At 42.2% G+C, this 13,328-nt stretch overlaps 1 protein-coding gene across 1 annotated transcript in view; it reads right to left on the bottom strand.

The window, feature by feature from the left end:
* The window catches only part of ZMIZ1 (zinc finger MIZ-type containing 1), a 472,323-nt gene extending 461,205 nt beyond the window's left edge, over window positions 1–11,118 (bottom strand). The window contains 1 exon segment of the mRNA XM_073353233.1: window positions 10,854–11,118. The gene's annotated coding sequence lies outside the window, so the exon portion shown is untranslated.
* Window positions 11,119–13,328: the final 2,210 nt, after the last annotated feature.

The raw sequence follows: 13,328 nt of genomic DNA, 5'->3' as shown, positions 1-13,328 counted from the left end.
ATCCTGGAATTCAACCATTTGCATGCACAATTTCCTTTAGAGTGAATCGGAATCCTGCATAGAGGACTTCCAGATTGATGAAACCAAAAGATCCAGAGTTTAAAGCACAAAACATACATAATGCAAAACTGCATACACAATACTATGCGCGCACACACAGGGAATATATGATGGCATGTGGTCTGATTTACAGATTTTATCAGCAGGTGGTTAAGATGTCCTCATTATTATCAAATGGCTTTGCAACTGGTCAGTTATGTAGGTCAATTCAAACCAGTGCCAGTAAAAGCTACACACCACACCACTGTGTATTCTGACAGTCCTGACAGAAAAATATTTATTAGTATTTCAGGGAGTTACAAAAGAAAGTTACTAGAATTACTACCATACCCCTCTGCCTGTCAAACCAGTGGTCTGAGTTAAAAGAGGCCTGATTTTCTGAAATACCGAGAGCCCACATCTATTTTAATCAACTGCAAGCTCTCTGGGGCAAGGACTGTCTTTTACTATGTGTTTGTAGAGTGGCTATCATAACGCAGTCCCAATCCCCAATTTCTACTTTAATACAAAACACAAATAATAATCCTAAAAATAGGTGCCTATCACCGTGGAAAATGTAACCCTGTAAGTCCTAGCACACAGACCTGACACGGAGATTACAATTCAAAGTCACCAGCACAAGATTTTAAAAAATATTGGGCTTGTGTCTGCCTCATGCTTCTTTATGAAGTATAAACAAAGTCTGAATGGGTTTTTCTTTGCTTGCACTTATACCTTAGACGCTAGGTTCCCTGTAAACTGCAAGACCATGCAGCAGGCTATTTAGGGCCGCACATGTCCCATGGCCCGGCCCAACCCAGCCCCTCTGGAACTGCTGGAGAGAGGAGCCCCTCCCCCGGACCGGCCCAGCCCAGCCCGGCCAGAGCTGCCATAGTGGAGAGATTCCTCACTAGAGATTTTGCTAGAAGACTTCTTGTAGGCCGCGGATGACTGAAGTGAGCTCTTACACCATAACTGAAAGATGTGGGTGTGAGATAGTTAACAACGATGTCCTTTCTCCCAACTGTTCATTGCACATTAGAGCTTTATGTGTGTTAACAAAAAACAAAAGTTTAAAAAAGTTTGACCAAATATTTCTTCCCCATTCAGTCTCTTGATTTTCAACACTCCTTACACAGGTCATTTGAAGAACCACCACAAGCAGTTTTAAAAGCTTGTCAGATAAGAGGGCTATTGGGGAGGAGCAGCAGAAACGATGAATTGGTTAGGAGTGCACAAAGATGCAGATTTTATTATGGTGGAGCAGCAGGGAGTCCACAGTTAAGTTGCATTAGAGTTTTCAGTAACTGTATACTCTATCTGCACCCAGCGTTCACAAACAAGGAACTACTTCGCAGTGCCTCAGTTTCTATAAAATGGGGATAATACCTACATAGCAGTGCCATCATGAGGTGTACTTAAAGTTCATAAAGTTCTTTAATAAAGTTGGATTGAAGAGATATAATAATCAAAGAAGCATTGTCAGAAGAAAGTTCACTAAACCAGGTTCCTTTTAGAAGGAGCATTCCAATCTTAGATACAAATTGTTAAATCAAATGTAAAAGTGCATCAACCTGCAGCAGAACAAAAAGAGGAAGCTTTCTTTGAAAATGCTTGGGGGAGGCACAGGGTTGCTGCAAGGACAGCCAGAGTAAGCTGTGCACCTGTTGTAAACAAATTAACTCCTGTGATCCTATTGTTGGGAAAAGAGTTATAAGAGTATTAAACAAACATAGAAATTGTAGGAAGGACACAAAGAAATCAGGTAGACCTTATGACAGTCACATCGTTCTTCTTTCCCCCTGCAAACTGCAGCAGAAGAAACCCTCTCTCTCATTTATAATTTGTTCTATTAAGAACGTAATGCCACTGAGGAAGTCTCAAAATTATTTTTAATGTTTTTTTCCCCCTTGGGAAGAGGAAAAGACAGCCAGATGGGATTTCTGTTGACCTATGAACACTTTCCCGCTTTTAACAGTGATGGCTCTTTACTGTCACACACTTCTTACCCTGGTAGCCAGCATTCTCATACTGCCTCTTAACCAGAAACACACTCTAGGCAAATTTTTCTTATAGATAAGCATTCCAATTTGTGGCCACTAAGGCGGCCAAAATCTTATGAGCAACTACAATCCTGTGGAATCCTTAAGGTTTGTGTTGAGACCATGCTGTGTGTGATACTTAATTGAAAACATTACAGCTCTTGAAAAAAGAGCCTGTTCCAGACTATAAAGGCTTTGTTTTGCTTTAACGTTATTAAATTTGGAGGCAGAAAAGGCGAGCTCTTAAAAACCTCACTGTGAGAAAGGAATCTTCTCATTAAGCCCAACTTAAGTCACTGTCCAAAAGCTTCCTTAACACACAGTTAAGGTTGCCTGACAGTGCCTCATTCCTTTCCAGAACGTTGAGTGCACCTATCCTGAAACCTCAGGAAACCAGGGAATACATAGTCAAGGTACACACCAATCCCTCCCCACAACCTCAGTTCTGCCCCCTGGAGCTGGCAAGAGCCACTGGTGACAAAGCGTAAGTATGTTTCAGCCAGGGCTGCACTTATAATAGGAAGACACTAGGAATAACTAAGTGAATATGCTATTTTAAGTGGTTGGCTGTGTCCCACAGAACTGTATTCTCTCATTTGTCTGCACACTGCTCCAACAGCTCTTCAGTGTGGTATTAGCAGTTGTATTGACTGGTGCAGGGATACTTGCTGTAGATTGCCACAGCTCATACTGTGATATGAGGAAAGGTGCATCTGCACCCAAATGGATCCGGGGCCCCTCCTTTCTGTGTTGAGTTATGTCGGTTGTGTGGGCAGAAGAGCACAATGGTCTGTTGTTGCCATAGGGATTTGTAGCAAGCTGCAAGCATACATGATAATACATTACAGGAAAGAGGTAAGTTTGGGTGATGTTCCAGGTAACATCTGCCAACTCTGAGGTGGTTTGTGCTGAACGGGTGAAATGCTGGGGTATAGGCCTGGCACGGCCAGCTGGTGTTCACTAAACCCACCCTAAATATAACTTTTGCCTTAATGAGGACACAGCATCACATTTTCTACTGCTGTACTCAGCTCCTATCCCTGGAGTGTTCCGTATCACCTGGAAGGACAGAGTGCTGCAATATTATCTGTCGGGGTGGGCTGGGGTGTCATTCAAAAGAGGGCAGAGTTAAGGGTGCAGGCCACAACTGGCAGTACTTTAATTCTGGAGTTCCTATTTTTCATAGATTAAAGTATAGGTGCATTCGACTTCCTGACGGGGTAAGAGGCACTCTGGTCAACCTCAACCCTGCATTAACCATTTCTGGGCAGTGAATTACCCTTGTTTTTTCAGGAGATGGTAGCAGTGAGGGGGCCATGATGGGAGGGCAGAAGGAGATCACCTGGGGAACACCTCACTGCTGCTCAAACACTTTGTATCTGTAATATCCTGGAACTGGCCTGGCTACAAGAACACTGCATACCTCACTGCCATTCATCTACCTGTTCTGCCCTCTTCCTGGCTCCTTCATGCCTCCTGCTATAGTAGGAGGTGCCATGAGGATGCCAAACTGAAATCAACTGCAAGTGTGTGGTACCAGACGGGGGAGGATCAGAGACATCATTTGAGCTTCAAATATGTGTGTCTGTTTGGGGGAGCATTAAGAACTGTAAAATTTTGAATCATGTGATTTTTAGGAGGCGGGGTGGGGACTGTATTTCAGGAACACCTTGCTCAAAAGATCTCAGATCTGGACCATTAACCCTCCCTGGATTCTCATGAGGCACACAATTTTCAAGACAATCCAAGTAAGGATGTGGATTTCAAAGCACTTAGAAAAACCAGCTGTTAAACAGTAAGCTAGTCTCAACCTTATAAATCTCCCCACTGTATTTTCCACTGAATGCATCCGATGAAGTGAGCTGTAGCTCACGAAAGCTCATGCTCAAATAAATTGGTTAGTCTCTAAGGTGCCACTAGTACTCCTAACCTTAACTATAGTAGCACTATCACCCAGTCATGACCTATTAACAGAGGAAGGCAGAAAGCTCAGGCTGACTGTATTTGGGGAGGGTGGGTGTTTAAACAAGGAAAAGAGAAGAGACGCTTACACTTTAAAAACTGCTGGCTAAGGCGCAGAAGGTGTACATTTCAGAGCAGGCTGAAAAGCTCTTCTGTTCTCAGAGGGTAACAGGAGCACAGCCATGAGACAAGCAGATATTTATCAGAGGAATTGTTTTTTCCTACTAAATGGCCAACTGAAGCCCTTACCGTTCTGTCATATAGCTGTGTCACTGAAGCCCCAATAAACAAACTGCTCTGATTAGTTATGAGACTATCTGGAAACCCCTAGGAGACTGATAACACTGGCTTTGTCAGCCAGTCAATCATCATACTCTGCAGTCTCACAGACATGCACAAACAAATAAACTCCAATGCACTTCTCCATTTATTTCACCCCTCCAAGTCCCCTCTGCCAACAAGTGTGTTAAGCTGTTAAGCAAAAGGTCCTTACAAAACAAGGGCAGATAATATTTCACCAGGTACAGAAAACTGTAACAAGATCAGGGCACAATTTATATACACTGTATGCATTTGTGTATTAAGCAGATAGACCGGTTAGTACCCCTCAATTAATACCATCCTGGTCCAGATTGACTTATGCTTGTGAAATAACTCGCCAGGAGACTGTTTACACACACAGCTCCTTCCCCTCTCCCCCTCCCACCCCCCATTACCTCCTCCAGTGATTTCTTACACATGGTTTACAATAGCAGAGGCAAGAAGCAGTTTCAAGAGGCCAGACACAGTGATTAGAAAATTACCATGTTGATTTCATATCACGCTGTATGGAAGGTATATAATGTCTGCTGGCTTCATTCTCATGCTAATTTTCAGTAGATACATTTATTAATATCTAGTTTGGTACTGCTCCCCGTTCCTACCTTACGTTAAGCTTTCAGGAAGTAGTGGCTGCTGTGGAGAGTAGTAAGATAAAAACATGTGCCCTTGACAATCAACAAAAATCTGAGCAACCAGTTGAGTCTGCACCCACAATATACATGGAAGCTGGGCCAGCCAAAGTTAGTTCTACCTCGCCACAGCCTTAGCACGGTAAAGAAGGCTCAGAGCAACCAAGAATGCCTCTGATCTTGCACTCAATACAGTACTGAGAAACTGAAATATGGTTCTATTGCAAAGGAGATAGTAACAGTTCTGCCAGCAGGGCAGGGAGCCACAGAATAGTTTATAAGCGGTGTATGAAAAAAGAGAGAGAGAGAGAGAGAGAGAGAGAGAAAATTCAAGGCTGCATATATCTGGAGAAGGACGTCTTAGTATTATGACATCTGTTTTATAAATCGACTCTCCACCATCCGCTGACATATAAACATTTAGTCAGGAGAAAATCAAATAGCAAGCTCCTTACACAGACAAACAGTGAACAGTAGGGGCAATCCAAATCCACAGATTTATGGTACTTCCACAGATATCTGTAGTGCCATGAATAGTAAAGGGATTTTATATTTAAAAAAAAATCCTACCTAGATTGAACCAATAGGCTCACCTTTACTTTGTGAAGCAATTCACTGCATCTTTGTAGCGTCAAAGAGACACAGTATCAACAAAAGGATAAATTTCCCATATTCATTTTAATGAAGCGTTAACTTGATAGTTTAGATGTGACCACTTGAATGCTAACATTATTAAATAACAAAACACCCAGCCTGAATTATTGAACTATCATTACAAAGGCCATATGGATCTATTTTGTTTTTAGCCCTTTAGAGCCACCTTTAAAAAGTAAGCTATCATTCCCTCACCTCAGAAACAATTGGAGCCAGCTGTTCCAGAATTGAATGATAGGAATATAAGCTACTGTTTTTACCCCATATGCAGGTTTGAAAGGTATAATTATCTCAGCTGATGCGAACATAAGACAGCTTGAATCAAATGAACATTTCTGAGTTACTCAGAGGGGTATGTTCCTTGCAGATTTGGGTTGTTCCCTCTGATTAAAGTTAATTTATATTACCATGGGCTGGATAATTCAGCTAGGCAGACTACGGACCTATACAAGACAGTTTTCTCTCTTCCACTCAAAAAGTACTGTCTACAATATTTTTCCTCCTTCTCTCCTTGGGAGAAAGTTGTACCACTGTGCTCATATAATCTGAGCCCAACATTTGCAAGGAGTAAAAACCACTCCATTTTCAATGCATCTCAACCTATTAGAAACAAAGCATCACATGACCAAGCCTAAGACCATCTCTATCTACTCTCATAATACACTACTGCCTCCAACAGTCAAACTAGGATGATCCATTATACCTCCTCACCTGGACATTTCTCTTGCAACCTACAACCCCTTTAAAAACCTCCTAAAATTAACCAACCTAAATGCAGATTGTTCTATAAAATCCAATGTAAACAAAAAAAATTGCTAAATAAGAAGTTTTTGCTTTGGGGGAAGAGAGAGGAATAAAATCAATATGACAAAGTAACACTTGGATTTGCAAACCTTTTGTTTTTAAACCAAAAAGACACCCATTTGAAGAATAAATTATTCCTAGCTCCACTAACACTGCCTAGCCTTATGTCAGCAGAGAAGTTCAGATTCACACAAAGATCAGTGAAACAACAAAATGCTCCTACCATATTGAACTACTGGATATACCCCATGCATATTTGCTTTGTACTACATCTTGATGAAATATGCTTCCTCTTTAAAAAACAAACCAACATCTTAAATGGATAAAGAAGTCTTGTCAGCACAGTAGCTGATGAGTGCAATCATAAACCAATTCTCAACTCTGCAGCAATATTCTCTCCATGTCTTTACAGTAATACTGTATAGGATTTCAAAGAAATTGGTATAACTAGGAGGAAACAAATTAGTCAATTGCACAGTGGTCAGATTCGCTACCACAGGCACCAATTGCAGTCCCAGGTATGTATAAAACAGATTTTACAGGTAGAACAATAACTAGATTACTCTCTGCACTGTTTGATTCCCCAAGTTGTTATGCCATGATGGCCAAAAACTAGTGGATCCTGGGCCACCCTTATGTTCACTCCTCAAGACACACTGTACTCCAGGTAACTTGGAAATACACGGCGCCTGTTGCCTCCAAATGCTAGGGCACATGTTAGCAAGAGAGAAGGCAAAACAAAAAACCAAATTAACAAACTTGTCAGTTTTTCCAGTTTACAGTGAGAAACCAAGCTTTCCTGGCAGATAACACACATGTCAAGTTGCTAGGGACCAGCCAACTTTGAATCAACTGTAGTGTCACTGATGTAATTACCATCCATGAGTTTGGAAACTATAAAAAGTGGAAGAGATATAGGGAAAAGGGCAGGCAACTCCCGAGAAAAGTTATGAATGGAAACATATGGTACCTAGAATTCCATCACTTCAACTCCTTGTAAACCTTTCTGAGTATTAAAAAAAGTCCTTTAAGTAACAGGAAAAAATAACTATTATCTTTTGAGTGGTACAATATTTTGGAAAACAAAGTTCTACACCACACTCATATCCAGTTTTCATGATTTCAGACGCTTCAAAACATGCACGGTATAGATGTCCGGCAACATGGTTCTTTCCCAAACAAAGTTTTAACTGTGCCTTTGCCATAGACTCAATTTTTGAAAACATTACATTTTATTTAAGGTGTTGTGGACCTTAGCCGCTGTAAACAATGAAAGCATCCATTCATGTTGACATGCATGAGACAGACAAATGAAATACTAAATTCACTGGCTCTGTTTTTTATTTTTCAATGAAAATAAAATCTCCTTTAAGCTTAGCCTACAAAGTAGACAAGAACTACTTTTAATATAGGGCAAAACCACAGATCCAGCAATTAAATCCTGAGCAATTTTTTTATTTTGTTCTTCTTTTTACATCCTAAAAAGGCAGTTCTAGAATTTCAGTTCTCTTGTTCCTTAAAACAATTTTTATTTTTTTAAAAAATATACAGGCTAGATACTTCAAAATTCATATCATTTTTGCACTCAGGAGGAAAAACATTGTAGTCTCCTTCCTTAGCCTCAGAATTTTGAAGAAACTAAAAATGTAATGATTTTTAACAAAAGCAAAATTGTGTCCTCTAATTCGGGGTGTTAACATTATTTTAAGTCATTTTTTTCCACAATCTCATTTTAATAAATGGCCTTTTATCTCCCCAACTCCCACCCGAACTCAGAAGAAAACAGTGTCACCAAATGCACTCAACCAGCCTCAAAGTCACACGTGCTCTATTGCAGATCTTGCTTTCAATGTGTCTTTTGTTTGATGGCTGGTGTTTCAACATCCTCGACTTGAACAGAAAAAGGTCAGCGCAAGTCTTCTGGCATTCATAAACCTGAATCAGGCCCCGCCAAGAGAAGATTGATGCCATAGTAAACTTCCCTCGATCAAAAGAAGGGGGTGCAAGTTTGAGGCAGAGACCAACTCTGTTGTCTGCTAGATTAAGCCTAATTCTCCCAAAGACTGTTAGTAGTTCTAAGTGTATAATTTTGCTGAACCTCTTTGTCAAACTTTTCCTCGGTTGCCTGTATATTAATTTCGGGTTAGAACTTTTGCCACAGTGCAAAATTATTGCACAAGTATTATAGCTGGAATAGTCTTTCATTAGCAAGAGCCCTGCCTAATCATTTATCATGGGGCTTTTTTTTTTTTTTTACCTTTGCATCCATATCCTATACCCACCCCCCATTCTCCTGTCTGGAGAGGAGGAGACTGCATCATTAACCTTCCAATTTACAAGGCCAAGTTCCATATTGCAGCTATAGAGAAGCTGTTGCTAAAGATTCCTTAAAAGCTCTGGCACTTCAAGGCAGTTGGAACTACTCAACCAGAGGCCAGAGCCAGAGCTTTGCCAAAGCATTAATGGGCTTTTGCCCTTTTAAATTTTATAAGCCTGTTGCCTTTCTGATGCACACAGTTCTATTCAGGGTTCTAAATGGCCATTTCATATTTAAAAGAAAGCTTGCATAGGTAGCACCCTAAAACTACCCCAGGTCATTCATCTCCCACCGACTCTCTTACTGTCTCTTAGGAAACCTTTGATAGAGCATTTGTTCAGGCTGCCAAGTTAAATCCTCCTCCCTCATGTCAATGCATTGAAAAAAGCAGTCAGAATACCAGCTTTACTCAGGCCTGCTGAAGTAAATGGAGAAAACCAATTCCTCTGTCACTACACAGAGCCATTAAGCCGTTTGCAGATTATTAACTGAAGCAAAAAGAATATACACTCTGCACAATCAGACAGTAATGCAGGGCTATTGCTTAGAATTATCTTCAGTCTCAATAAATTACCTATATGTGGTAGTTTCTAATTCTCAGTCCAGCTGCCTGGACCAGTTAGTAAGACCCACAATCAGAGCAATTTGTTATGTTTTCGCCATTATACACATCAGTTTTATTAAGCATATGAATGAGGTCTGCAGTTACAGAAGGAACTTAACTCAAAAAACTAGTCTTATGCTTTCCACCACAGACTCCAAAGTAGGATTGAAATTAAACTATACACGTGTAAAACAAAAGTTTGCAGTGTAGAAAAATGGGTATAGTAACAACTTCCCCGTTCCTCCTTTTACATCTCCACTCCCCCACCCCCACCAGAAAATCAACCTGGAGAACCCCATCCCAGATGATTAGAGCAAGGAATACAGCATGACTAGATGGCTCCTATTTTTATGTTTACATTCCTTAAGTGTCTTTTAACTGGCTGGCATTCTCCCTTTTACTGCAGCTAGCTCAACCAGTCTCCCGTGAAAACGATTCCCTCCTTTTTCTTTTCACAATGGCAAGAAAGCAGGAGCTGGGTTCTTTCAATCGGCCCCTCTCCCCCCCCCCCCCCCCAGCTTCCTGGACAGATGTACACAGGAGAGAGAGAGAGAGAGAGAGAGAGAGAGACTACTCCTGCCTAGTGATTGAGAGAGGCCCCAGTCCCAACTGGCTTTCAAAACCCAGACACAAGGAATTTACACTCAGGCAAGCTTCCCAAAGCCCGGAAAACATGCCCGATCCCCCCTCCACACACACACGCTTTCTCCCTCCCCCCGAAAAAATACTTTGCTATTACAACCGTCCTCTCCCCACCCCTTACCCCCAAAGATTCTTCAGTGCCAGCTCGATTGACTACGAGCCTGTCGGTGCACAACCGGAGCAGTCAGGAAAGGTAAACTGGCCAGAAAACAGAAGCTATCCGGATTATTTTAAAACCTCCTTTGTTTTTATGGCACAAGATCGCTCGCTCTCTTTCTCTCAGGCATGCCTAATTCGCCTCATTGTTTCAGCTTTTAAAACTTAGATCTACAACACGAAAGATCCTTTCCCCTTCTGCTATAATTTTCAAGGATTCCTCCTTTTACAGTCACTTCACACAAGACACCTATTTCCCCAACACTAGCCCCTTCCCTCCCCAGCTCAAAGGGGTTGGGGGAGTGATCCGAGCCCCACACCCACATAATATAAAACACTCTGGCTCCTTAATCTCTATTCGCTACAATCACAAAAAGGCAAGGAATTTCCTTTTCCGCTGGATCTCCTGTTTTCTTTTTCTGTCTCATTCCCCCTTCTCCTCTCCTCCTTTTCCAGACACACAGATACAACCTGTCCCTTTAAGAAGTCTTCACACATTTTCTTATCTTATAAAAACAAATGTTCTCTCTCTCTCTCTCTCTCTCTATATATATATATATACACACATATATATTTCCTTAGCTTGGTTACTCCATTGTTTCGCCTCATTCAAGACACAATCCTTGCACGGTCACAAACACAGGGAGGTGTGAACGTAAGACTGAAATAGACACGAAACTTACCTAGATTGCACAGCAGGCTTGCAGTAAGAAATATAATAAGGAAGCAGGCAGCAAAAATCCTCTTTCCCCAGCTGATTGGCAGCTCTGTTCAGGTGCTTTTAAAATATTTTTCATTTAAAAGCGGTTTCTCTCTCCTGCTCCCCCCCTATACAGACAGTGAAAAGGAGCTCAATGTTAGTGGGTGAGTAAGTGAATCAACTAGCAGAGAGCACAGCAAGTTGAAGTGTCAAATTACATTGGCTATTCTATTACCAAAGGGCCATGCTTTGTGGCTGTTGGCAAAATCTGTCCCAGATTCCTATCTGAAAGGGAGCTGCCTCCTGTAGGGATGTTCTGTCCCTCGCTCTCTATTCTCGCCCCCTCTCTTCCCTCCCCGCATCCCATAAAGTTAAAAATAAAAATATTATTTTACACGATTTAAAAAAAACCCACAAACTTCCTCTTAATCCTAGTGAATAGCGTGCAGTGCAAACCATCCCAGATTAGAGAGTGAACGCATGGGACTATCCTCCCCTCTGCGTTTTGATATTGCTGAAGAGGGGGGATCCCCACTCTGGAATTTATGTAATTAAAAGCGTGCAATGCTGCCCCAGTTTATGTTCTCCTCAACGGGGATTTTTGCCCGGATTTGGAGAAAGACTGGATGGAGGAGACAGACTACTCAATGGCTGGTTGCAAGGTTCAAGCTCTTTTGCCTTTTTGATGCGTTTCACTTTACATTAGCTCTGTGGGTTTTTATTTTCAAGCCGAGCAGCACTAATGATTCAGGAAGGAAGGGATAAAGGAACCGATAGAGAGGAGCGCTGGATTCCCCTCCTAGCCCCACGGAGAAAAGACTCCCTGTTCTGGTGGGGAAGGAGAGAAGCTTTTCGAGGGTTAGCAAGAGAATGGAATCGTTCCTTAGGAGAGCTTTCTGACTGCCAGTAGCAGCCCCAACTAACCATCTCCAGCCCGAAGAGGAGTGGCGGTCTCACTACACGCACAAGCTTCTCCCAAGAAGGACGGCTTAGGGAAGAGGGAGGGGAAAACAGAAAAAAAGAGGAGGGGCTGTTTTTTATTTTAAATGCAACCACTCCGGATGCGGGTGTCCAATTGTCCCTCAAAGTTTGATCGTGTTCCTTGCCCTCAGTTCAATGAGTTGTCCTCCCCACTTTTTGACCATGTCACTGCAAATCTCGGGGCCTTAAGATGGGCTCTCAGACCTTACTGCTAGGCGGATCAATCGAATAGCAAAAATAATAGAGGGTGAGTTGTTGTTTTGTTGTTGTTTTTTTAAAAAAGAGCAAATCCAGCGTGATTTTCACTAAGAAAAGACAAGGACAATTTCTTGTTATTAGCAGCACCAATCCTCTAAATACAACTCCCCCGACAAAACACTTCCAGGACAATCAATATTTTATGATGAGTTGTTAATAAGCCTAATATATTCATTCCGGTTCCAATGGGGTTTGTTAGATTATGCAATTAAGATAAGCAATTTAAACAGTGCCATAGAGCTCTTCATCGGCTCGGATTTATTTTGTTGTTGGAGGAGGAGAAAGAGATCTAGTATTTAAAGGATGTCGGGTTACTAGAAGGGGGAGGGACTACGTTTTTATCAAACTGCACTCTATTCACATTGCACTATTTACCGTGGAAACACTTTTGCACTTATGCCGACTAACGACTGCAATTGTTTCCCTAACCCATTTCAGTGGTGCTTATTTACGGGGGTGTTTTGTCTGTAAGGAGAAGGGCGAGTAGGAATTCAGGGTTGATTGGTAGGGGAGGGGTCATACCCTTAACTGCCGCTTTCTCTTCTCCAGCCTGCTTCCTAAAACATAAATCGCTCATCAAACCAAAATTTAACCTCCTCATGTTCTTGTTGCTGTTATTAACTCTCAAAAAGTGCAGCCCCATCTTCTCCCGCCCCCACCAAAATCCGTCTAACCTAGTGTTCTTCTCCCTGCTTTTCATTTCACTTTAACTAATGCTGTCAAGACCTGAGCCAAAGTCCATCATTGAGGTCAGTGGAAGCCTGGGCATTAACTTCGGGGGGCTTTTGATCAATCCCTGAGTGGTTTTTTTCCTGTTTCCCCAAAGTAACCTCACCTGAGCTCCTCGCTGCTTTTCCCACGTTCCTCTCCCAAATTTACCCCACCGAAGGAAGGGTCTTAGTGCTTTCCCCTGATCCCAACCCAGTGTGCTTTCTGCCTCCCCTTACCCCTCTGACCGTGTTTGCAGCAGACCAACCAGACGGCGTAGAGAGCCTTTAATGCACAGAGCGAGCGCCTTCGGCTAGGGACTGTGTCTCCTGACGCGCCTGCAAAGCGCCAGCCACATGCAGCTGTGTAAATAATAAATCCCCGCCAGCAGGTCCCCTCTATAGCTAGGGAAACTTGGGAAGAAATACGGGGCGCAGAGCTCGGCGCTATTGCAACGTACAACAGGCGGGGAGATCCGGAGGGCCCCAGCGGGGGGAAACGAGCGGCATGT

The sequence above is a fragment of the Lepidochelys kempii genome, chromosome 7 (genome assembly GCF_965140265.1).
Source record: "Lepidochelys kempii isolate rLepKem1 chromosome 7, rLepKem1.hap2, whole genome shotgun sequence".
NCBI lineage: Eukaryota > Metazoa > Chordata > Testudines > Cheloniidae > Lepidochelys > Lepidochelys kempii.
This window is presented reverse-complemented; position numbering and strand designations above follow the sequence as displayed.